Source organism: Loxodonta africana, chromosome 15 (assembly GCF_030014295.1).
Source record: "Loxodonta africana isolate mLoxAfr1 chromosome 15, mLoxAfr1.hap2, whole genome shotgun sequence".
Classification (NCBI taxonomy): domain Eukaryota; kingdom Metazoa; phylum Chordata; class Mammalia; order Proboscidea; family Elephantidae; genus Loxodonta; species Loxodonta africana.
This window is the reverse complement of record NC_087356.1, coordinates 33,252,084-33,276,510: the sequence shown is the minus strand read 5'-3', so window position 1 is coordinate 33,276,510 and position 24,427 is coordinate 33,252,084.

The following is a 24,427-nucleotide window of genomic DNA, read 5'->3' as shown; positions in this document are numbered from 1 at the left end:
CATATTCTCCCCAGTGTTTTCACCATGAAAATGAGCCGTGCAAACTCTTATGCTTGAAGAGCACCAGTACACCTCATGAGACAAGACCTTGTTGTCTATGGTGGCTTCACTCCTAGCTTCACTGCAATGAAGAATGAAGAGACTTTAGGATTGAACACAAAGTAATCTCTTGACTAGGCGGAAATACACCTAGTGATGTTTATTATCGGGATTGAAAAAACCTGGAAACTAGTCTCTTTCCTTTCCTATGCTGCCCATAGAAAGAAATCTATGCATTATATCTTTATAATTATAATCCATCACTTCTATGTCGTCTTCTTTCCATTCCAAGGACTATTATTTATTTTTTCCTTTGCATATATTTTTCTTATGATTGTAGCAAAGATGCAAATTCCTCTGGAGAAATAAAATATTTCCTGAAATTGAACTTACACGAAATGCACTATGTGACCTGTTGTAAAAAATCTGCTATTATTTTAAATCAGAATTTTATAAAATAGAACAAAAATGCTATTCAGCTAGATTGTATTGGTAATTCTGGTTTGTGAGACCAAAGTATGACAACTTGATGAAAGAAATTCTACATCTAATGATACTTTTAACCAGATGTTTTGAACTGCTATGATTTTTCTTTTTTTTTTTATGATCCAGTCAAAATTGATTTAAACCCTTATTCTCAATTAATTAAAAAAACTACTGATTACATATTTCAAAATATTAATATTATCTTCCCTCCTTTGCCAAGATTTAATTCACTTTTCCATTTTGTGTCTGAATTTGGTGTATATGAGTGTTTGCCATGCTTTCCACATATGTGTGGGCTCCCCTCAGCTCTCTAATTTTAAGTTATGATCTTGTGAATGCTAAAAAAAAAAAAAAAAAAACACTAAAAAGAAAAAAAACAAAACTATGAGTAAATCAGTTTGGTTGGATCCATGATCCACTCTTAGACATTCATAATGAAAGGTGTGTTGGCTGCTGCTTCCATATTCCCTGTGATTAAACTTATTTTCTCTAAACTGAACCTTCCTTTCTGTGACAACTGAAATTGTAAGAAAATTATTCCTAACGATTCCTTTGTCTCTAAAAGGCAACACTTTGCTTTTAGAGTTTTCTATAAGTGGTAAGGTTGCGTAACTTACAAGCCCATCCCAAAAAGTTCGTACTGTCTACTAAAAATATTTTATTGCATAAATAATGCAGACATATGAAATTTTATTTTTTGTCTTTTATACAAGTAATAAATATTTATTATAGAAAAATATGACGTGAAGATAGGTTAAAAATTTTTAAAAGATGATCAGAAATCTCATAGGCAGAGATGTTGTTGCCGTTAGGTGTCACTGAGTCAATTTTCAACTTATAACAACCCCATGTGACAGAGTAGAACTGTCCCACAGGGTTTTCTAGCCTGTGATCTTAATGGTAGCAGATTTTTCTCCCATAGAAGCAGATATTGGACAACTCATTTGCCCACAGAGTTGTTGTGTGGATTTGAACTGCCATCATTTTGATTAGCAGTCTAGTGCTTAACGGTTGTACCACCAGGATACAAAGGTAATCACAATTATTATGTTGGAATATATTTTTCAAAATGCAAATGTATGCATGGGTATGTCTCATCCACATGATACGTCACTTCCTATATTTTGTATCTACCTTACATATTCAATCATATGTCTTCCTTGTCTGCTTGCTTCTAGATCTACAGCTAGACTCAAGTCACAGCAGGGCCCAAACAGTAGGGCACAAAGTACGACCTAAGAAAAAGTCCAATGCACACCAAAAGACCAATATGATTTTCCATGTTTATATAGACATACATCTGAGGAACATGTATGGGAATGGATAGTAAGAATATGTATGGGATCAAGGTGGCAGAAATGTAAAATTGAATCAGTTTGAATCTATCAATATGGGCTTATTAAGCATAAATTTTGGATTCAATATTTTAGATGGAGGGTTATTCTTACTGGATATCAAAACCTAGGTTGATAGCATTTTCTTTCAGTGCTTTGTAGAAGCATTCTATTATCTTCTAACTTAAGAGAATTTCTGATAAACACAAACTCTTATTCACAGAATTTCACCTTAGAAAGAAATGCACATTTTTTTATCTGGCTATTTTTAAAATTATCTCTTTGTAATATGGTGGCATCAGAGGTTCTAAACTTCAGGGGGAGAGAGGAGAATCAATATCAGCTCAAGGATGATCTCTTTGAGGTGGAGGTCAGGCATACATACACATTCCCACCTTTACCAAATCTGACACCAGTCATCTATCCCACAACACTTTCTACTTCTCTGATGGGTTTTATAAATTCATCACAATGGCCACACAGAACTTGAAGATAATACTTAGGATTATGAGGCTTATTAGGAAAGTAACTAACAGGTTACAACTCGGGATCAGAATCAACTTGGAAGTAACACAAACAATTCAGGAAACAGGACACTGTTCTTCAACCAGGACAGCTTCCAACCACTCAGCTCCTTCTTTGCCATGCCCACAAGCAGGCATTTCTCTCTCTTGACTGCGCCCATTGCTAGCCCTCACTCCTGGCCTCTGTCCTGCTGGGGCCAGTGCTACAGCTCTTCAGCTCTGCCAGTGAATGCTCCTAGGCACCCCGCTCCACCTGAAAACCTCCTGCCCAAAGATACTAGGTTCTCTCACTCTACAGATTGGTGAGCCCACTGCAGGCATCTGCTGCTCCCATGCTGCTGCTTTTGTGCCTCTGTTATCTCATGCTGCCTCCAGTGTTACAGTTGTCTTTGTCTCCTGGGTCTAGCAGGTTTTCAGCACACAAGCCTCGGGTCCAAAGGACTCGCTCCACTCTAGGTTTTTCATCTTGATGATAGTGAGTTTTCCCTCAACCTCTGTAAGGCTGGCTCTTTTAAGCGTAGTAGAATGGCAAAACTTACCAATTTCCTTGGTAGGCCACAGGCACTTTAATTACATAGTAGCTGTCCAATCACTGCAAGAATTTTACTCACTTTATTTTCATAATCCCAGCCAATCATTTTGTGGATGTTAAGAAACTACTACTAGATAGGCGATATAAAGCAAGTGACTTCACCACAGTCTTTGATTTTCAATACTTTTATTATAATGCACTATGTGTGTGTGCATGCACTTGTGTGCCTATGTATTGGTGTGTGCAGTTTATTCAGCTTGAGATGTATATAGCTTCTTGAATCTGTGCGTGGAATTTTTTCATTATCTCTTCAAATATTGTTTGTGACACTTTCTCCCTTACATCTATGTTTAGAGTTTCAATCATTATCTTTTGTGTATTTTTTCAACCTCTTTTCCCTTTTATGCTCCATTCGGGGTATGTTCTATTGGTATAGAAAGCATTCTGATCTTTTGATATGACTATTCTATTACAGGGTAGCTATGAGTCAGAATCAACTCGATGATAGTTTTCTTTTTTTTCTACCGTAATGTCTATCAATTGAGTTTTAAATTTTAGTTACATTTTAAATTTTAGAATTTTCATCTGATTCTGTTTTTTTATTAATTGAGGTTATCTAATAAGATGCTCCACCTTGCCACCTATTTCTTAAATGTATTAAAACAGAGTTATCTGTAAGCCTATGTCTGATAACTCCAAAATCAGAATCTTCTTCAGGTATATTTATGTCTTCTTTTTTTTTTTTTTCTCTCTTATTTCTGGCTATTACTAAACTGCATGTTTGTTCTTTTTAAAATATTATTTTGAATAGTGTGCAGGGTACTTTGCAGAGTCTGTGGGTGATGTCACATGCCTCCAAAGATAATTTAGTCCTTGTGTGGATGTCAGTGAGAGTAGGGTGAATCACCTTGATCACAACAACAACTGCATATATTTGAAGTCCTTTGGGAATCAGGTCTAATCTTAGTTTGCCCTTATCACTAGCTCTTCAGGAGTCTCAATGGAAATACAGTGATGTTGACCAAGTGCTCACTTCCATGTGGGCCCATATATTCCACTGCTTTTCCTCCTCATCTTCGTCAACCAACTTTCTGATTGAGTGCTGTCAGTTAGTTGCTGTATCTATGCCCCTTCAGAATTGGCAGGAAAGTCAGGTCTAAATTCACATGGTAGAATAGGCTCCTATCTCTGTAGTTTTCTATTTCTGTGCTCCTGGTTCCCAAGACTTAGCTACTTTAGATGACCTGAACTCCAATTTTCTTCTCCCTGGATCTTTGAGACTTTTAAAATACCTTTAGACTGTTTTCTACATTGCCTAACTTTTTGTCATTTTTGTTGGTGATTTACCCTACCCACTGTAAATGGTCTTCCTCTTTTTCATTGACATTCTACCTTAGCAAGCAAGACGTCCTTCTCCAGGGACTGGTCTATTCTGATAACATGTCCAAAGTACATGAGATGAAGTCTTGACATTCTCACTTCCAAGGTACACTCTGGCTGTACTTCTTCCAAGACTGACTTGTTTGTGCTTCTTGCAGTCCATGGTATATTCAATATTTTTTGCCAACACCATTCAAATGCATCAGTTCTTCAGTCTTCCTTATTAATTGTCCAGCTTTCACATGCACACAAGGTGTTTGAAAATATCATGGCTTATACTTAAAAAAAAAAAAAAAATTTTTTTTTTTTTTTTTTTTTTTAGGTATCTACAAATAACCTGAAGGGGGAAAGGATACTTAGAATGTGTATTCCTCACTCCCCATGAATCCTGGATTCGTTGCTTACTCTCTTATACCTTCAAACATTTGGAGTTTTTCTTGATATGTTATGTAGTTTTACAGTTGTCCTCAGGAGAAGAGTTTGTCTGCTACCAGTGAAGACATAACCAGTAGTAAGCATCTGTTGAATTTAGTTTTAATTGTTATCTAGTGCTATATAAGTTTCATATTATAAATTTACATCAGAGTTCTCCTATAGTCAAATATCTGAGGTTCTAATTTGCATTTCATTTTCTAGATTCTACAATTTTAGTTTAACCCATGATTGTGTTAAATAGTTTGCCATTCCCCAGATATTAAGGTTGTTCGTTTTACATTTTGGTATTTTTTTCTAATTTCATTAGTTTCTGTAAGAGAGTAGTCTATAACATTTCTATTTTTATAAATTTATTAACGTTTCCTTTATTGTCATTAGATATATTAGATATATACGTAACAATAGTATATGATGACTTAAATGGTATAATTATATATCATGTATTTTTTTATACACAAATTATATGTCTTAAATTGTGGGATCCTTAAGGACACAATAGAAGTAGTATTCATCTCTGTACCCATAATGTTTGATGCTAGAAACTTGCTTAGTGAATTGTGATGACCAGAATGTAAAAATAAATGCTATATACAGTGAAAATACTGTTTTTGATTTGTAGAGGAAATCAACCTATACCAAAAATAATTTTTTTTTGCATATTATAAAACAATTTTGACTTTAGAATGTTGTGAATAACTTTATCTTTTTACATTTTCTTTATTTTTGGTCATTTCCATAGCATAGAAAAGCAAAACATGGAAAAAAAGAAAGAACCACAAAGTAGGAATTAAATAGTACATAAGACTAAAAAAAAAAAAGTCTTATCAGTTGCCTCTTAATTCAGGGAAAACTGCTTGCTATTCACAAAATGAGTATTAAAAATTTGCTATTGAGATAAGACATAAGAATTTGCAATTGAGTCGCAAAGATTCTAATGATAAAAAATAGAGAAATCAATTGTATTGCTAATAATATTCTATCTCTATACCCTGTGTGCCTCTGCAAGTAAACGCAGACATGATTATTTTCTATTATAGATATATTTATGCATACTTACTGAGTTTCCCTGGATCTTTCATTTAGTTAGTGTAATAAAAAGTTCACACTATTTCCCTATGTCCTGAAACAAGGGCTGGGGGCTACTGAATTTTTTTTTTTCTAATGCCTCTTGTTCTCTTAAAGAGAATTTCTATTTAGCATCTAATGCACAATAGGAAATGCTTCCATTTTCATGTAAAGTTCAGAATTTTAAAATCTTATTATCTTTCAACATATCAACAACGAACAGTAATAAGAAATTTTTGAATAGAAGATAACACTGTGAAATGTCAGCTTTTATTACGTATGTTTGTGCATTCTTAAGTGACAACTTTAAAATGAAATTGTGTTCTGACCCATAACTTTGAAAAGCTTATAAATTTAACTGTTACTTCTTATAGATATTCTACAGTAAGGTTGGTAGGAAAGTTCTTTCCTATTTAACAGCAACCTAAAGTCAAAAGCTAAAGCAATAATAGCAAAAGTACAAACAGAAAGAGAACATTATACTTTAATATTTGTTTGTTTAGATTAGATGTAGCTAAGCAGCTGAGATACAATGATACGAAAAACAAATATCATGCATTGTGTATTAAATGCTCTATTATATTAAAATCATCACTAAAAAAGCCTATTGCATTGAGTCAATTCCAATCCATAACAACTCTATAAAACAGAGAAGAACTGCCCCAAATTGTTTCCAAGGAGTGGCTGCTGGATTCAGACTGCCAACCTTTTGATTAGCAGCTGAGCTCTTAACCACTGCACCGTCAACACTCCACAAGATCATCACAGTCAACTATTAACTCAAAAATAGTAACATAACATTGTTTGTGAATCTTCCTGACCCATTGTTTGATATTTATGAAATACTTTAATTCCTCATATCCCAAGTTGAGAAGAAACACACGCACACAAGAATAAAATAATATTTTAACAGCAAAATTTCCACAATTGTAAGATATAATCCGTTTTGAAATCAATTAGCATTTATGAGGCCAACACAACAATGTAAATGATATAAGAAAGCTATAAAATTTCATCATCCCAGAAAATTGACAATGAAAGTACTACTTTCATTTTTTTTTTTTAATGTAATAACTTAAGGATAAAACACTTAAATGACTCTTTCAGTGTTACACAGCTAGTAAATGGTGAAGGCTGAATTCTGACTCTACCCTATCTACCTCCAAAGGGCATATACTTTCCACTCTACGTCACTACTTTCAGATTTGTTTTTGTTGTTTGTTGCCTGCGAGTCTATTCTGACTTAAATATAACAAAAAACATGATTGATTAATTGGATTGGAAGAACAGTAGATCACGGCCTTGAAGGTCAATGTAGAGGAGACAAGACTCTAGCGCTTGTAAAAGACAATTTCATCATCAGTTCATAAGATACATAGAAACAGGCAGCTACAATAAACAAAGAGATATACACATCTGTGGCTCTAAACGGTAGTCCCTCGGAGGTGCAAACAGTTAATGCGCTTAGCTGTTAACTGAAGGTTGAAGGTTTGAGTCTTCCCAGAAATACCTCAAAAGAAAGGCTCGATGATCTACTTCCAAAAAATCAGCCATTGAAAACCCCGTGGAGCACAATTCTACTCTGATAGCCATGGGGTTGCTAGGAGTCAGAGCTGACATGACAGCAACTGTTTTTTTTTTTTTTTTTTCTGTGACTCTATTTATACTAATTAGTCAAGAATGAGCTGGAAGATAGTGGGATTGGCATTTATTGAAAGGATAAGAAAAGGAAGGAATAGAAAACTCTACAAAGGAATGTATGAGAAAAGAATTTAAATAAATTGCACAAAGGAATAAATGGGATGGGAATAAATAAACTTCCAATAAATAGACGGGAAATTTAAAATGATATAAGGTTGCTTTGGAGTCCCTAGGTGGTGCAAATAGTTAACAAATGGTTGGCAGTTCGAGTGTACTCAACAGTGCCTCTGAGAAAAGACCTGATGTCTGAAAATTCAGTCATTGAAAACCCTAGGGAGAATTGTTCTACTCTGAGACGCATAGGGTTATCATGAACCAGAATCAACAGCACTGATTTAAGATTGCTTCACGAAATAAATGAGAGATACTACATATTTATGCAAATAACACAACCTTCTACATTTGTTTGCCAACCGCTCCCTCCCTCTGCAAGATATTTTCGTAAGTGCCACTATGCCTTTTTTTTTTTTACATGTTACTGTAAAAAAATTAGCATAGTGCTCTTACAAAACACTTTCAGGAGAGAAGGAGTAGTTGACAAACAAATGCAGGTGTGTGTTATTTGCATAAAAATATGGTAATGTGAGTATTAATAAAAACTCCCTTGAAAATGGCTCCTATAAGTGGCGGAATTATATCTTTACTCTTCCACAGTGCCACTGGGTGGATTTGAACTGCCAACCTTTACGTTAGTAGCCAAACTCAAAGAGTTTGTGCCACCCACGGACCTTAGCAGATACAAATTTATATGTCTGTTTTACAGACGAGTAAATAAAGCTGATAAAAATAATGCTTTTTTCCTAATGATCACACACTGAAGAATGGGGAAAGTTATATTTTAAATCATGCAATGCCTTAAAAATCCCACACCTATCTTATTTTATTCTCCTGCTTCATGGAACATACACTAACATCCACACACATAACTGTTTTTTTAGAATGACTTTTTTTATGTATGGAAGAAAGGCCTGGGGATCTACTTCTATATGATTATGGCCATTGAAAACCCTATGTAGTGCTGTTCTGCTCTAATACACATGGGATCTCCATGGGTCAGACTCAATGGCAATAGTTTAATATAAAATGCACATAAACTATGCCTGAATTGTACAGGCATTTAAATAAAGGAGAACTGGACTCAACAGCACCAAACGGCATAGATTATTATCGTATTATTCCTTTTAAAAAAATACATTTGAGTATTTGGACTTTTTTTTATAACCAGATTCAAAGGAAACATTTAAACATCGTCTCATAATTCACTGGAGCCCTGGTGATGCAGTGGTTACGAGCTCAGGCTGCTAATCAAAAGGTTGTACGTTCGAATCTACCAGCTGCTCCTTGGAAACCCTCTAGGGCCCTTCTATTCTGTCCTATAGGATTGCTGTGAGTAGGAATCGATTTGATGACAACAGATTTGTTTTGGTTTTGGTTCTTATAATCCATTAAGTTTATACATTACTGTCTTGTATATTTTCATTTGTAGCTAAGTGTTGTAATAGACAATGATGGTGAAGCCCTGGTGGTACAGTGTTTAAGCATTTGGCTGCTAGCCAAAAGGTCAGTTTTACCTTAGGGTTGCTATGAGTCGGAATCAACTCAGTGGCAAGGGTTTGGTATTTTATTTTTAGTAGTGGTCCATGTCAATATTCATATAAGTACTTTTTTGCACACAAAACATTAATTGTATCTATTGTTCATTTTTATTACCACTTTTTTTTTTTCTGGGCACTCATTCCAAATAACAAATGAAAATTGATTGTACTGATTCTTCAGTTTTCCCTTCATATCTTCACTGTTTTATTTGCTTTTCTTCACTCCTTTCTCCATTTTTTTTTTATACAAGAAAAGCTTCTTGAGTTTGTTTTCTACATGGCAAATTGTATTTTTTTTTTTTTTTTGGATTGTCAACCTTTTGCTGCTGCCAATGAAGGTACTGTAAATTTGCTTTAATTTCTTCACATATTTTATTTCATGCATATATGATTTAATCTTTTGCCCATAATCTTTGTTTTCATACTCTTCCTCCCTGTGATTTTTTTTCTACTAATTTAGAAAAGCTAGATAATTTGAGCCCCTACGCATCTGTCAGTTTGTTGTACTGTGGGGGCTGGCATGTTGCTGTGATGGTGGAAGCTATGCCACTGGTATTCAAACACCACCAGGGTCACTCATGGCAGAGAGGTTTCAGCTGAGTTTCCAGACTGAGACAGACTAGGAAGAAGGACCCGGTAGTCTACTTCTGAAAAGAATTAGCCAGTGAAAACCTTATTAATGACAGCAGAACATTTTCTGATATAGAAGATGAGCACCCACCAGGCTGGAAGCCAGTCAAAAGACTACTGGGGAAGAGCTGCCTCATCAAAGTAGAGTCGATCTTAACGATGTGGATGGAGTCAAGCTTTCAGGACCTTCATTTGCTGATGTGGCACAACTCAAAATGAGAAGAAACAGCTGCAATATCGATTAGTAATCAGAACATGGAATGTGCAAAGTATGAATCCAAAAAAATGGAAATTGCTAAAAATAAAATGGAAAGCATAAACATGGATATCCTAAGTTCTAATGAACCATTGTTGTTGTCAGATATCATTGAGTCGGTTTCAACTCATAGCTACCCTATGAGAACGAAACACTGCCGGGTCCTGCACCGTTCTTACAATCGTTGTTATGCTTAAGCCCATTGTTGCACTCACTATGTAAATCTATCTTATTGAGAGTCTTCCTCTTTTCTGCTGACTCTCTACTTTACCAACTATGATGTCCTTCTCCAGGGACTGATCTCTCCTGACAACATGCCCAAAGTATGAGACTTAGTCTCGCCATCCTTGCTTCTAAGCAACTTTCTGGTTGTACTTCTTCCAAGACAGATTTGTTCCTTCTTTTGGCAGTCCATGATATATTCAATATTCTTCTCCAATGCCACAATTCAAAGACATCAATTCTTCTTCAGTCTTCTTTATTCATCGTTCAACTTTCATATCCATAGGAGGCGACTGAAAACAACACGGCTTGGGTCAGGCCCACCTTAGTCTTCAAGGTGACATCTTTGCTTTTCAAAACTTTAAAGAAGTCTTTTGCAGTGGATTTGCTTAACACAGTGTATCTTTTGATTTTTTGAGTGCTGCTTCTGTGGGTGTTGATTGTGGATACAAGTCAAATGAAATCCTTGACAACTTCAATCTTTTCCCCGTTTATCATGATGTTGCTTATTGGTTCAGTTGTGAGTATTTTTCTTTTCTTTATGTTTAGGTGTAATCCATACCAAAATGGACTGGTATTGGCCATTTTTAATCAGACGATCATATGGTCTACTGTGCCGGGAATGACAACTTGAAGAGAAATGGCACTGCAGTCATCGTCAAAAGGAACATTTCCTCATCTATCCTGAAATATAGTACTGTAAGTGTGTTTTTTAAGAGATAGAATAATATCCGTAGGCCTAGGAGGAAGACCAGTTAATATGAGTATTATTCAAATGGACCCACCAACCACTAATGCCAAAGATGAAGAAATTGAAGGTTTTTTTCAGCTTCTGCAGCCTGAAATTGACTGAACATGCAAACAGGGCACACCGATAATTACTGGTTACTGGAATGTGAAAGTTGGAAAGAAAGAAGTATCAGTATCAGTAGTTGGAAAATATGGCCTTAGTGATAAAATGAAGATTGAATGACAGAATTTTGTAATACCAACGACTTTTTCATTGCAAATACCTTTTTTCACCAATATAAACAGTGGCTATCTTACCAGATGGAATACACAAGAATCAAATCGAATACATCTGTGGAAAAGACAATGGAAAAGCTCAATATCATCAGTCAGAACAAGGCAAGGGGCCAATTTCAAGACAGATCATTGATTGCTCACATGAAAGTACAAGTTGAAACTGAAGAAAATTAGAGCAAGTCAACAAGAACCAAAGTACAACCTTGAGTATATCCCATGTGAATTTAGAGGCCATCACTAGAGTATATTTGATGCTTTGAACTCTAATGACTGAAGACCAGCTGAGTTATGGAATGACATCAAGGACATCATGCACGAAGAATGTAAGAGATCATTAAAAAGACAGGAAAGAAAGGAAAGACTAAAACGGATGTCAGAAGAGACTCTGAAACTTGCTCTTGAACATCGAGTAGCTAAAGTGGAAGGAAGAAATGATGAAGTAAAAGAGCCCAACAGAAGATTTCAAAGGGTGGCTTGAGAAGACAAAGTATTATACTGACATGTGCAAAAAGCTTGAAACAAAACCAAAAGGGAAGAACATGTTTAGCATTTCTCAAGCTTAAAGGAGCAAAGAAAATATTCAAGCCTTGTATTGCAATTAAGAACGATTGCATATGGAGAATATTAAATGATACAGGAAGCATCAAAAAAAGATGGAAGGAATATACAGACTCACTATAACAAAAGAATTAGTGACTGTTCAACTATTTTCAGAGATAGCATACAATCAGAAACCAATGGTACTGAAGGAAGAAGTCCAAACCGCACTGAAGGCATCGGCGAAATACAAGGCTCTAGGAATTGACAAAACATCAATTGAGCTATTTCAACGAAAGGATGCAGCACTGGAAGTGCTCACTCCTCTATACCAAGAAATTTGGAAGACAGCTACTTGACCAACTGACTGGAAGCAATCCATATTTATGTCTGTTCCCAAGAAAGGTGATCCAATCAAATGTGGAAATTATCAAAAGTGGCTGCAGCAGTACACACACACAGAACTGCCAGAAATTGAAGCAGGATTCAGAAGAGGATGTGGAAAGAGGGATATCATTGCTGATGTCAGATGGATCATGGCTGGAACAGAGAAAACCAGAAAGAGGTTTACCTGTGTTTTACTAACTATGCAAAGGCATTTGACTTTGTGAATCATAACAAATTATGGATAATATTGGGAAGAATGGAAATTCCAGAACACTTAATTGTGCTCATGAGGAACCTATACACAGATCAAGAAGGAGTCATTCAAAGAGGACAACGGGATATTGAGTGGTTTAAAAGTCAGGAAACCTGTGCATCTGGTTGTATCCTTTATACCTATTCAATCTCTATGCTGAGCAAGTAATCTGATAACTTGGAGTATATGAAGAAGAACACAGTATCAGGATTGGAGGAAGACTCTTCAACAACTTGTGTTATGCAGATGACACAACCTTGCTTTCTGAGAGTGAAGAGGACTTGAAGCACTTACCAGTGAAGATCAAAGACCACAGCCTTCAGGACGGATTACACTTCAACATAAAGAAAACAAAAATCCTCACAACTGCCCCATAAGCCACATCATGACAAATGGAGAAAAGATTGAAATTGTCAAAGATTTTATTTTACTTGGATCCACAATCAACACCCATGGAAGCAGCAGTCAAGAAATCGAGACACAGTGCATTAGGCAAATACGCTACAAAACACTTCTTTAAAGTGTTGAAAAACAAAGATGTCACCTTGAAGACTAAGATGCACTGGACCTAAGACATGTTGTTTTCAATTGCCTCACATGTATGTGAAAGCTGGATGAAGGATAGGGAAGACCAAAGAAGAACTGACGCCTTTGAATTGTGGTGTTGGCAAAGAACATTGGATATACCACGGACTGCCAAAAGAACAAATAAATCTCTCCTGGAGGAAGTACAACCAGAATGCTCTTTAAAAGTAAGTATGGCCAAGACTAGGTCTCACATACTTTGGACATGTTGTCAGGAGCGATCAGTCCATGGGGAAGGTCATCATGCTTGGTAAAGCAGATTTATCAGTGAAAAAGAGAAAGAAATTTGAGAAGATGGATTGACATAGTGGCTGCAACAATGGGCTTAAGCATAACAAGGATTGTGAGGATGGTACAGGTCCAGGCAGTGTTTCGTTCTGTTGTACATCGGGTCGCTATGAGTCAGAATTGACTTGATGGCACCAAATGGCAATGACAGATAATTTTACATTCTAGAAAATATAAATTATTTTCTTCTGAATCATGCATCACATGTTTTTCAAAGACACTCGTTTATTAATTTGTGGATTTCAATGTTTCTACCACTGCCAAGTGTGTATTTGACAAGAAATAGGGGGATTGAATTGTCATTGTTCTTGTTTACTATTTAGATCTGTGGTAGGAAGATTAAAATATTTTTCAGATCAACAGGAAAAACAGGTTAATATGCAAGTTTTCATATCTACATTTTAGGGAAAAGATTAGTCCTCACCAAACAGTGATAAGTGGTTTCTTTCAATGGCTTTCTCTTCCATATTCTTTCATATTTAATTGAATCAAGCCAAAAATGGAAATATCAAATTTCTTGGCAAAATTTTAAAATACTGTGTAAATCTAAGGGGTTGTTATCTTTTGTATTTTTTAAAATATGTGACATACTTACCATGGGTTGTTCCTTTTAATCTGTGTAGAAACAAGGAATGGTATTTAAATTATCATACTTGAGTTTCTGTAGGAAAGAGACTCTGAGACAGATATATATGCAAGAAGTAATTTTTGAAGAGGGCTTTGAGGAATAATGCATGTGAGTAAGGAAAGTAAGATCAGTCAGAGGAAAATGCACTACATTTGCCAAAATGATGTGGATCCCGCTTCAAAATCCCAGTTCCAACAGGTCAGGTTTTGGGAAAAACAAACGATGAAGTGGAGACTTACTCATAGGAGATTTATTTGCAAGACGTCTCAGGAATAACACCTGTAAGGAAGTAAGAGAAGTGGAACTCAACAGAAAGGGAGGTTGAACTGAGATACATTTGTCTCAGAAAGTCCAGCTAATCCTGTGGGAAGTTCTTCCATCCCGTGGGCATGGAACTTCAGAGTTATTATCAGCTGAGGTCAAGAAAATGGGCCATGCTAGCAAGCGGCCATCTAAGGTGCATCAATTGGTCTCAATCCACCTGGAGAAAAGGAGAATGAAGAACACCAAAGGCACACAGTAAATATGAGCCCAAGAGACAGAAAGGGCCACGGAAACCAGAGAATACACCAGCCTGAGACCAGAAGAACTAGATGGTGCCTGGCTACAAACGATGACTGCCTTGACAGAGAATAAAACAGAGAATCCCTGATGGAACAGGAAAACAGTGGGACACGGACCTCAAATTTTCATAAAAAGACCAAATTTAACAGTCTGACTGAGACTAGGAGGACCCCGGAGGTGATGGTCCCTGGACCTTCTGTTAGCCCAATACTGGAAACATTCCCGAAGCCAACTCTTCAGACAGGGGCTGGACTGGACTATAACACAGAAAATGATACTGGTGAGGAGTGAGTTTCTTGGCTCAAGTAGACACATGAGACTATGTGGGCAGCTCCTGTCTGGAGGCAGATGAGAAGACAGACGGGGATAGGAGCTGATTGAATGAATACAGGGAGTACGGGGTGGAGAGGAGTGTATTGTCTCATTCGGGGGAGAGCAGGTAGGAGTACATAGCAAGGTGATTATAAGTTCTTGTATAAGAGACTGACTTGACTTGTAAACTTTCACTTAAAGGACAATAAAAAAAAATGGACCTTTGTACCCCAAGCGGACCAGTTATGAATGTAGGAACCCCTTGAGAAAGGGCTATAACCTTGAGAAAGATGCTTCCTTCAGCCAAGGTCAGTTGATGTGTAGGGACTTAGTCTTGAGCCATCAGCAGACAATATTCTTGGCAGCTGTAAGGAAGAAGTGCCCTTGTCCTGAAGATGGCATCAAGGTGGGATGCCAATGTGTTTATTACAAGGATATAAAAGTAATGAAGATATGTGTAATGGGGAGGCATATTTTTAAATGTTCATTCACTTATTTTAGGAGTTTGTATATCTTTCTGGTTTAACTCCATACTGACCGTCCTGATACTATCTGGGCCCAAAATGTGATTATTTACCTAAAAGGCTCAAGAAATACTTTTTCTATGAACATAGCAATAATATCATTTGGAGAGCCATTCTTTATTAAAAGAAAAATGTCTAATTTCTTTAAAGGGCTGGTGTCACAGCAGGAGCCAGAATTGCAGGGTTTTACCACAGTTTTCATGGAATGGAGGTTCTCTCAGGGGTAGCAGGTGGAGAAAGCAGAACATTTCTATTCGGAGGACTGCAGTAAAGGCAAGAGACAGATGTGTCCATCCGTGTGATTTTTTTTTTTTTTCTCCATTCACCTCTTTTGGCATGGAACTGAAGGAGAGGTAAAAGGGTAGAAAATCCCAATAAATAGCACAATCAAGGGTGAATAATGTCATGCTCAGATCGGGAGGCATAGCCTGGAAGATTTTAAGCCTCTAGGCCACATCCAATATGTCCTGGGAGACAGTGCACCATTTGATGACAAATGTGCCTCACTGATGGCCTTATAGAGAATTCCTGGCTCAGCAACTTCTGTACAAGGCGTGCATGCATTCCAGATATTTCAATAAAACACAGTGAAGGAACACGGACGGTCTGAGAGGATTGGACAACACAGAGGTCTAGTGTAGCATAGATGGATGAAGTGTGTGGATACTTTCGCACTGGTCAAACTTCTGAGTCCACAGGCTATGGCAGTGGGTATCAGTAGAGTGCCCAGAAGACTAGAATGAATCAGTTGCAAATGAGTGATCATAAATCCAGTGGTCAGTTTAGCATAGACTGCCACAGACCAGAAGAATCACTCTGCAGCCAGAATTCTGAAGCTGGAATTCTTTAGACTCTAAAGCCTAACAAAAGCACTCAGAAAGTCATCCAGGAGAAGAGCAGGCAGGATACAAAATCAGGGCACACACCTGAAAGACTGAGTTATAGTCAGAAGAGGAATCTGAATCTGAATGGATTATTAATTTAATTTAAGGAGACTATTTAAAGTTGAAGACAATGTGAGATTGTTAATTAACAAACTACATTCCTCAGGTCTTCAGGATGGTGAGGACACTAGAAATGAGTATCCAGTTACAGGATATAAAGGCGCTACATTTTGAGCAGAATAAGTAGTTTGAGTGAATTTGTGATGCTATTCCAAATGCTTACAGGTGAATTGACTTGAATTTCAAAATCTAGTGTAATCCTTGCCCTTCTTTCTTTGACTTGCGACAGCTAGTACATAAAGGCTACCAGAATTGAAAAAAAAGCTCATCTGCTGAGAACCATACTGATCAAAATCTGTAAATATCAGCAGTTTTAAAGTGATAAATATCATATCTTCTGGAAATCAATAAAGATAAGAAAAAAACTCAGCAAAGTAAAAATGAATATAAAAGAAAGTTGTCTGATATTGCAAACGTATTTGAAGAATTAATGTGTCAGGAAGAAGGTGAGCTGTTTGGAACCCCAGAAAGAGAAGCCTAAAATCAGAAACTGATCTTGTTCATACTTCATTGTCCAGCAGATACGAGAATTTCCATCACAAGAAAGATGTAATCTATTTTAGATCAAAAGTGTATATACATTTTTTTCATTTGTTCAATCAATGAATACTTTAGCACTTAAAATAATTGATGTTATATCCTGTTCATGAGGAATTCAAAGATGAATAAGCCATGGCCCAATTTCTAAGAACTTTGCAGTCCTTGGAAATGATAGACAACCATATTATATATATACAATAAGTTGTTATATAATATATATATATATATCGAGGGCACTGGGTAGTGTGTGTGTATGTGTATATATATATATATATGACAATAAGGTATATTATTTGCTATAATATAGAGGTTTTAGAGTAAGGTTGGAAACATCTGGCCTGAAATGGTCATGGAAGACTTCTATGAGGAGATTTGAAGATTTGAATAAAGGTAGGAGTCGGGCAGGAGTCTCTGGGTAGCACAAACAGTTAAGCACTCAAACATTAGTCAAAAGGTTGGCACTTTGAACACACCCAGAGGTACCTCAGAAGACAGGCCTGGCAATCTGCCTTTGAAAGGTCACAGCTTTGAAAACCCTATGGAACAGCTCTAGTCTACAAAGATGGAGTCTCCAGGAGTCGAAGTTGACTCAATAGCAACTAACAATAACAACAGAAGTTGGGTACAATCAGAAGCCATTGGACAAATTTATAGGCCATAATATTCCTACCATGAACCATTATACATTATATACTAAAGGAAAGAATTATCGTGGTAGTGTGCAACACGTATAAAGGCCAGATGTTTTATTTAGGAAGAAAATAGGATATATGATGATGAAGAGCAAGATATTAATCTGAATTGTAGAAAAAGACCAGTTCGTAAGGAATACATCATTGCAGAATAAAGAATTTGGCCTTTGTCCCAAGTTCCTGGGAGGTAACCAGTAAACTCTGAAAATTTCCCTAGTAATTGAAGTTTCTTTGATATTCATGGTGGGCCTTTGGGACAATACCTGATAATTTATTTTAACAAGGTTACTCACGGTGGGTCACTCTATAATTTATGCTAAAAAGATGACTCAGGATTGGAGTTTGGCCATACCACAAAGACAAACCATGTGATTAGACTACGGAGGACTGTGCCCTCTGACTAGGCAGTTCGCCAAACTGATGGAAATCATAATTAAAAAAATGGAATTTTACCATAAATGTAAAGAAAAGCCATTTCTGAATTTAATGCAGGAATATGGTATGATCAGATTTGGTTTTTAGTAAAAGCAATCTGCTTGCAGAGTAGAGAATGGATTGGATGGAAACAAAAATAGGTCATGGAGAAGTATTAGGAGCACATTCCAGATTTTGAAAAGAACTGATCTGAAGCATTTAAGCCAAGAGTAATGGAAAGTTACAAGAACTATTTATGTTATTATGCCGGCTGGATATGCTGATTGGTTGTGGAGAAATATAGGAAACTAACAAATCAAGCTTAAGTACTATTTCTGCTTTATTGCTTGAATACGACTTGATGTCACTTGCTGAATGGTTGAATGTAAGAGAAGAAAGAGCTGTTGGCTGGTTGGTTGCTTGGTTGGATTAGTGGGGTAGAAGGTGGTGAGATGTAAGTGAGTCCAGTTTTCTTTTGAACCTCCCTGAATGTGCTATGTTTAGGAGTGAAATTTGATGCTTGAATTTTTCCTCAGTTCCTTCAACTTGAGAAAGGGCCAAACGCTTTCTTCTCTTTTGGTTTTCTATCTCCAGCTCTTCGTGCATGTCATTTTAATACTTTGTCTTCTCAAGCTCTCTTTGAAATCTTCTGTTCAGCTCTTTTACTTCATCATTTCTTCCTTTCTCTTTAGCTACTCGATGGTCAAGAGCAAATTTCAGGGTATTTTCTGACATCCATTTTGGTCTTTTATTTCTTTCCTGTCTTTTAAATGATCTATTGCTTTCTTTTTGTATGATGTCCTTGATGTCATTTCACAACTTATCTGATTATTAGTGTTCAACATAGCAAATCTACTCTTGAGAGGGTCTCTAAATTCATGTGGGTTATATTCAAGGTTGTACTTTGGCTTTCGTGGACTTGTTCTAATTTTCTTCAGTTTCAGCTTGAACTTACATATGAGCAACTGATGGTCTGTTCCACAGTTGGCCCCTGGTCTTGTTCTAACTGATGATATTGAGTTTTTCCATTGTCTCTTTCCACGGATGTAGTTGATTTGATTCCTATGTATTCCATCTGGTGGAGTCCATTTGTCGAGTTGCAATATTGAAGGAAAATATTAAATGATGCAGAAAGCATCAAAAGAAGATGGACGGAATACAGAGAGTCACTATACCATAAAGAATTGGTCAATGTTCAACCATTTGAGGAGGTGGCATATGATTAGGAACCAAAGAAACTGAAGAAAGGGGTCTAGGCTGCACTGAAGGCATTAGAGAAAAACAAAGTTCCAGGAATTGACAGAATTTTCAACAAAAGGATGCAGCACTGGAAGTGCTCATTTGTCTGTGCCAAGAAATTGGGAAGACAGCTATCTGGCCAACCGACAGGAAGAGATCCATATTTATACCTATTCCCAAGAAAGGTGATCTGACTGAATGTGGAAGTTATCGAACAATATCATTAATATCACACACAAGCAAAATTTTGCTGAAGATCATTCAAGGGCTGCTGTAGCAGTATATCAACAGGATAGTGCCAGAAATTCAAGCCAGCTTCTGAAGAGGGTATGGAACAAGGGATATCATTGGTGAAGTCAAATGGATTCTAACTGAAAGAATGGGAGTTCCAGAACACTTAATTGTGCTTATAAGGAACATGTACGTAGATCAAGAGGCAATCATCTGGAAAGAATAAGGGGATACTGCATGTTTTAAAGTCAGGAAAGGTGTGTGTCAAGGCTGTAATCTTTCACCATACTTATCCAATCTGTATGCTGAGCAAGAATTTTGAGAAGCTGGACTATGCAAAGAAGAATGGGGCATCGGGATTGGAGGAAGGCTCATTAACAACCTGCACTATACAGATGACACAACCTTGCTTGCTGAAAGTAAAGAGGACTTGAAGCACTTACAGATGAAGATCATAGACCATAGTCTTCAGTATGGATTACACCTTAACATAAAAAAAGCAAAATCCTCACAACCAATAACAACATCATGGTAAATGGAGAAAATACTGAATTTGTCAAGGATTTCCTTTTACTTGGATCCACAATCAACGCCCATGGAAGCAGCAGTCAAAAAATCAAAAGATGCATTGCGTTGGGCAAATCTGCTGCAAAAGACCTCTTTAAAGTGTTGAAAAGCAACGGTGTCACCTTGAAGACTAAGGTGCACCTGATACAAGCCATGGTGTTTTCAGTATCCCCATATGCATGTGAAAGCTGGACTATGAATAAGGAAGACAGAAGAAGAATTGATGCCTTTGAATCCTGGTGTTGAAGAAGAATATTGTATATACCATGGACTGCCAAAAGAATGGACAAATCTGTCTTGAAAGAAGTAGAGCTGGAATGCTCCTTAGAAGCAAGGTTGGCAAGACTATGTCTCACATACTTTGGACATGTTATCAGGAGGGATCAGTCTCTGGAGAAAGACATCAAACTTTGTAAAGTACAAGGTCAGCGAAAAAGAGGAAGACCCTCAAAGAGATGAATTGATACAGTGGCTGCAACAGTGGGCTTAAGCATAACAATGATTGTGAGAATGGTGCATGACTGGGCAGTTTTTTGTTCTGTTGTTCATGGAGTCACTATGAGCTGGAACTGACTCAAGGGCACCTAACAACAACAACAACTATAAGAGTTATATATGTTTACCAAACTGGGTAATGGGCAGCCTAAGGAGAACATTAAGGGATGGAAAGGTAGATTCTGCTATTCTTTAGATGTTAGGTGGTGTGTGAAACAATGACTGTGAATTAAAACAACCTGGAAAATGCTCAGAATTAAAACTTAAGAGGTGCAAAGAAGATAGTTAAATTTTTAAATGATGGATAAAGGGAAGCAGAAGTGTATGCAAAAAAGAATAGTAGTGGTTGAATATTAAGAAGGAGGCAAAATAGGCTACATTATTAGAAATATGCCTTGGAAATGAAGAGAAAGCATAACTCCAAATCAGAAGCAGTTCTCAATACCATTCCACCCTTCAGAGAAGGTAAAGTCAGAACTTAATAAGTGTGCAATGAATGCATAGGCATCCTCAGATGGTAAAGTGATGGAAAAGTCAGGAGAATATATGCAAGACAGTCTATTACTTTTTCAAGAAATTGAGCTAGAAATGGGGGAATTAGAGGTGAGGCTACATGGAAAATACCAGATTGAATTTTCTTCTTCTTCTTCTTCTCTTTTAAGTTGGAATATTTGAGGAAAAAAGTTATTAGCAAGTGAGAAATTGTGGCATTCAGTATAATAAGGAATTGGTGAGCAAAATTTATTAACAGATCATGGTATAATTAAATTGTTCTCAAAGGCAATCTAAAAGCATAGGTTTAGATGAAGATATAAATATTGGTGGAAGGATGAGGTGAGGAGGGAGATTTAATGAAATTTACATTCAATGACCCTTCTCCTGCCTGAAAGGTAGGACATTCTGCCCTCTGTTTAGAGTAGATGGAGAGGCGGTAAAGTGTGGTGCTTGAAGACATTGGAATACACTTGGAGAAGAGGTTCCAAAAATGACACAGGCAACACACAGAAAGCTTGCTCATGTGGGCAGTACTGGAATGAGTAGGAAAGCATTTAATCCAGGGCAGGGATAAAAGACAGGGACGAAAGGGAGAAATCAGCAGACAAGAGGTATCTATCAAGCTGGAGATGAAGAGCAGTGGTAGGAAAAAGAAAAATCTGGGCTAAATCTAGGGATTCCAAAAGTGATGTGATGTTCCAAAAGTCAGAAGTGATCTTTCCTAGATTGCTATCCTTTAAACAGTCTCACTGGCCTTAGGCTAAAGACAAGAGGTTTGATACAATGATTTGAAAGAATGAAATCAAAGGGCTGCCATATTTTTAGGGCCTAATATCCTGTCCGCCTTCTTTTTCAGCATCATTTTCTGTTGTTTGACATTGGACAATCCACAAGTGTTCTTTGTCTCAGTTTTCTTATTCATAGAATGTGAACAGTAATATCTAATTTTTGAGAAATCAGATTAAATAATACTTTACTGAATATTAAATAAACATATATAAACCTTCCAACCTTATTAGAGTTCAGAATATGAATAAATGTTATCATTTTAGCTATTAAATATGCAAAAATTAATGGAGTTTCCTTAAATATTACCTAATATGCAGTATTAAGATGTAGTAAACATTCATTTGATAGCAACAATTTCCTCAAATGATCATATTACCACATCTGAGAATCCCATCTCTTCCATATATAATAAGAACACTTTGGTTCCATAAATGTTCTTCAGGTAAGCAGCTTCATTTAGGAGTAATAGAAGCAATTGCTGGCAGAGTTTCAAAGCTAATTTGAGAGGAACTTGCCTACTTTAATTGATATTTGTAAGATAATAGGTTTCCCCTATTCATTTTAAGTTTCTCATAATTAGTTGTTGTTATTGTGGAAGTGAACTAAACATAAATGAAAAAAATTCACATGGGTATTTTTGTAGAAGCTTTTGTGTTGGATTAATTGGAATCTGAGAGTACAATGCAAACCCAAGTATGTTTCATTAGAAGGAAAGGAAAAAATAATAGCATATATACCTTCATCAAGATTTTAGTTTCTCATTGCAACCAGCATCTAATAATACATTCAATTCTTAATCTTTATATGTCTTTAGTCTAAACTGATGGATTCTGTTTAGGTCTCAGGCACTAATCTTAAAACTTTGTAAATTGCTAACTTCTCATCAATGAAACACTTTGGGGATGAGTTTAGCATATTTATTTTGGAAACTTTCAAAAACACTAATGCAATGTCTGAATTAAAATCTTAAATTTAATAGTAAGGAGAATCATAATAATTTGAACTATGTCTTTACACATGCTCACAGAATCATTCTGATCAAGATAGCTTGAATGGCAAAATATTTTCATCCACCTAAATTTTGAAATTGAAATTGTAAGAGTCAGTGATTGAAATATACATGAAGGATTGGAAGTTAGTTAATGGTTTGTATTTTCATAGTATCATTTGAATATTGTCCTTTATTTTTATATGCAGACAATACTCGGGTTATGAATGAGATCTGTTCCAAACTTTGTCTTTAAGTCAAATTTGTAGGTAAGCCAGAACAGGTACATACAGTTCTTGTTTAGCATCAGTTATTCAAGTGTTTATCATAGTATATAGTATCTATTTTTACCTTTGTATACACATAAAACACTCAAGAAACTCTTCCGAATCATGCAACATTTTCATGAGCATCACAAAGTAGTATGTGTGTTTGTTATTACGAACCATTGTATGTATCTGTCTTAGCCTGGGTTTTCCTAAGAAGGAAAACCAGTAAATTGTATAAATATAGAGAGAGAGATTTATATAAAGGAAACAGCTCACGTGGCTGTGGAGGCTGGAGCATACCAAGTCTGTGGATCAGGAAGGAGGCTTCTCCGGATTCATGTAGCTGCAGGGGCTGGCAAACCCAAGATCAGTAGGTTGGAGGGTAGGACTCTTGCTCACAGGTTGAGAAGATCAATGAATCCCAAGTTTGGCAGGTAAGCTACTAGCTCAAGGCCCAAGAACCAGAGATCAGATGAACAGGAACCAGCTGCAAGATCCAGAGCAAGCAAAAAGCCAGATCATCTGCTTATATTCAGATGTGAGCCACATGCTCAAGGAAACTCCCTTTCAACTGCTTGGCTACTCCTAGCAGGTCCCATCATGGGAGTGATCACATATAAACACTGAGAATCATGGCCCAGTCAAGTGGATACATGATTTTAACCATCACAGTATTTAACTCAAAATTATAATACAATGGGCTTTATGGGAGTCTGTTCTTAAGTACTAGTTGTTAGTAAGTTGAATGTTCGTAACCCAGGCATTGCCTCTACTTAAAAAAAGTATTCCCTATTGCAAAAGTAATTCAAGATTATTAAAGAAAATTTGGAAAAATAAATACATAAAATACAAAATTCATCCATAGTCTTACCACTCTAACACAGAATTTAAGTTTCTGTGTTCATATTTGATGGTAACCTCCTCCTCATTATTGCACAAGCAATTCACTAAGTGAACAACAATCATTTCAACAAACAGTATGGGAGCAATCGGACATCCATAGGCAAAAAAAAAAAAAAGGAAAAAATCTTAAACCGCACACCTCATACAAAAGTACACTCAAGGTAGATTATGGACTTACATATAAAACTCTAAAATTTTGTTAGAAAACATAAGAAAAGTGTTTTGAAGCTAGGACCAGGTGAAGACTTTTTGGACATGGCACCAAAATAAATAAATAAATAAAAGAAAAAAGTGAATAAATTGTACTTCATCAAAATAAACTTCCTGTATGAATTAATCTGTTATGAGGATGAAAAGCTGAAGACTGGATGAAAATATTTGCAAACCACATATATGACAAAGAACTTATATCTAGAATATAACTTATATTATATTATAACATATTATAACTTATATCTAGAATATAACTTATATCTACTTGCTGCCACTGAGTCAATT